This window comes from Mus pahari, chromosome 14 (assembly GCF_900095145.1).
Source record: "Mus pahari chromosome 14, PAHARI_EIJ_v1.1, whole genome shotgun sequence".
Taxonomy (NCBI): domain Eukaryota; kingdom Metazoa; phylum Chordata; class Mammalia; order Rodentia; family Muridae; genus Mus; species Mus pahari.
This window is the reverse complement of record NC_034603.1, coordinates 67,353,431-67,356,707: the sequence shown is the minus strand read 5'-3', so window position 1 is coordinate 67,356,707 and position 3,277 is coordinate 67,353,431. Positions and strand designations below refer to the sequence as shown.

Sequence of the window (3,277 nt, the reverse complement as noted above, 5' to 3'; positions counted from 1 at the left end):
AGATGACGCCACGGGAAAGGCAGGGCACAAGGGAATGGAAATCTACCCAGCACATGCGCAGCTGCCTTGTTTGTTTGTTAGAGCACAGGACATCAGCGCTATCTTGTAATGGCGAATGTGAGGGCGGCTCCCCACAGTTCTGTTTACAAGTGAGTCTTCTAGAATACTCTGACTTCATTTCAGTTGGGTCTTTTATACATCAGCTCATCCAGGTTTGGGCCAATGACAGTTTTCCTTGTTCTTTACAGTGTTTTCCATATTAAAAGTTTATTTATCAAAAAAGAAGTTGTTCCTTAATAGGAATCTTTTTACATGTTTTTAATTTGTTTTTTTTTTTTTTCTTTTCTTTTCTGGGAGTAGCTCACAAGACCTTTATTCAGATAAAAGGAAAGAGTCAAGTGTACCATCAACCTCATCACAGCTTGGAGTATCATGTGGTAATGTTTGCTCCTCAAGGCAGCGAGGGTAGGGAGAGTGTTGCTTCTATAGCATTCTTCCTTTGTTTGGGCTTTGATTGGGAGGTAGCCATGGAGAAGGATGAGAGAGTGCTATGCTCACATCAATGAGCTGAATGCCTAGCTCCTTGTCAATTCATCTACAAAACCTACCTCCAGATGGGTCAGGCATCTGCATTTGTACTAGCTCTACTCCTGGCTCCCAATTGTGTCAAGTATACTTGGGGACATGGTATTTGGTGGCTGTATATCTGTGTATTTGTTTCTCAGTCCTTTATCCTGCTCCACTGGTCTACTTGTCTATCTGTATAGGAACAAATGATTTGTATCACTTTTGCACTGTAGCATCATTTGAGGTCATGCATTTTGGTACTTCTACTAGTATTCTTCTCTGTGTAGAATTGCTTTATATACATGTAGTCTTTTGTATTTCATATAAAAATATATTTTTATCATTTTTGTTTCTATGAGGACTGTGACTAGAATTTTTATGGAAATAGGGTTTAGTCTATAAATATTTTTTAACATTATGGACATTTTCAAGATATCAACTTACTGAAAGATTTCTGCATCATTTGATATCTTCTTTAATTTTGTTCCTCAGTATTTTGAAGTTTTCACTGTATGAGTCTTTCACAGCTTTGGTGAAGTTCATTTATAAGAACTTTTTGTGTGTGAGAAGCTATAGTGAATAGAATGTTTTTTGTAATTTCCTTCATAGTGTGTTCATTAATGCTATGCAAGCTGCCAAATTTTGTATTTCGGTTTTGTATCTTGCCAATTAAAAGTAAACATGAGAGTTTTCTAGTAGAGTTCGTAAAGCCTTTTAATATATAGAATCATGTAATCTGTAATAGACATAGTTTTGCTTCCTAGTTTTGTGTTGCTATCCCTTTTAGATTGTCTCTTGTCTTATTGCTTTGACTGAGATTGAATACAATATAGAACAGGAATGTAGATAGTGGGGACTCTTGTCTAATTCCATGTTTTAGAGAAAATATTCCCAACACAATAGTTATTAGGAGAGTTTAGTGCCCACTCTCATGTTTTACCATTATCCACATAGATTACCAAAGTAGACCTCAGCAGAGGTCTACTTCAGAATTTAACTTCAGGGTTAAATTCTTCCATATATCAACTTAACAGACATATACAGAATATTCCACCCAACACGTAAGGAACACACATTCTTTTCAGCAGCATATAGGATCTTTCCAAAATTCATCATATCGTAGACCAGAAAGCAAGCCTTAACAAGTACAAACAAGGAGTTAATTCCTTACAGTCTACCAGACCACAGTGGAATAAAAGTAGAGACCAATAGCAAGAACGGACTCAGAAACTACACAAATTCTTAGAGACTGAACAGGATGCTTTTGAGTGAAAAAGTGGGTCACTGAAGAAGTAGGGGAGAAATTAAAATTTCTTAAGACATAAATGAGAATCATTGAATAGGATATCAGCTTCTCTGGGGAACAGTTATGGCAATCATAAAAGGAAAGTTTTCAGCTAGCTATACATGTTCCCCCACACAAAGCCCCAGAGATGTCTCAAATAAACAACCTAATTATGCACCCCAAAATTCTAGGGCAACCTATTCAAAACTTAGTAGATGGCAAAAACCAAACCAAAACCAAACCAAACCAATCCAAACTAAAACAACAACCCCCCCCCAAAGCAGTGTACAAATGAATTAGTTAGAGACTAAAAATAATATGCAGAACCAGCCAACAAAAAGCTGGTTCTTTGAAAAGTTTAACAGCATGGAGATCTAGCCCAATTAATCAAAAAAAAAAAATGAGAATATCAAGAGAATAAAATTAGAGAATACATGGAGAAATTACAACAGACCCCAGTTAAATGCAGATCAGAAAATGTTATTTTCCCCAAAGCTGGAAAACCTAAATAAGATGGATACATTTCTAAATATGCACGACCTAGCTAAAATAAAGCCAGAATAGACCTGTAATGAGTGATGAGATTCATACAGTAATTAAAGTTCTTCTCTTAAAAGCCCAGAACATAGCTGAACTTTCATCACATATAGGCCACAAAGCAAGCCTTAAAAGTACTAAAAAAGGAGTTGAGTCCTTGCATCCTACCAGACCACAACAGAATAAAAGTAGAATTCATTGTTGAATCCTACCAAACCCTCAGGATGATCTAATACTAATTCTTTCCAAGCTCTTCTATGAAATAAGGGAAGGAACAGTACTAAATACATCCTACAAAGCCAGTATTACCCTGTCACCAATACCAAAGAGGTAATGAAAAAGAAAATGATAGATCTATTTTCTTAAGAACATAAACACAATATTCTGAACCCCTGCCCCTGCAAACTGAACTCTAGAACATAGTGAGAAAATCATATATCAAGAATAAGCAGATTTAGCTGGGCATGATAGCTAATCCTAATACATGGGAGGCAGAGGCAGGTGAATCATGGAGTTCCAGGCCAGCCTGGTCTACAGAGTGAGACCTTGTCTCAAAAATAACAATATCATCAACAACAAAAACAACCAAGATCAAGTAGATTTCATCCAAGGAATGTAAGGTTGGTTCAACATACATATCGATAAATGAAATTCATCATATGACTAATCTTAAGGATGGAAAGCACATGATCATATAGGAAAGGTACAGAAAAGGCATTTGATAAAGTTCAACAGGTTTTCAAGATAAAAGCCCTGGAGAAATTAGGAATAGATAGTTCCTATTTTAAAACAATAAAGGCTATATGACAAACATATTGCTAGCATAATATTAGATAGGAAAAACTGAAAACACCCTTCCTTCCCTCCCTCCCTCCCTCCCTCCCTCCC

The 3,277-nt window shown here is 36.3% G+C and overlaps 1 pseudogene; it reads right to left on the bottom strand.

Annotated features, from left to right (window-relative positions):
- The window catches only part of LOC110331866, a 6,101-nt pseudogene that overhangs the window by 558 nt on the left and 2,266 nt on the right, over positions 1–3,277 (bottom strand).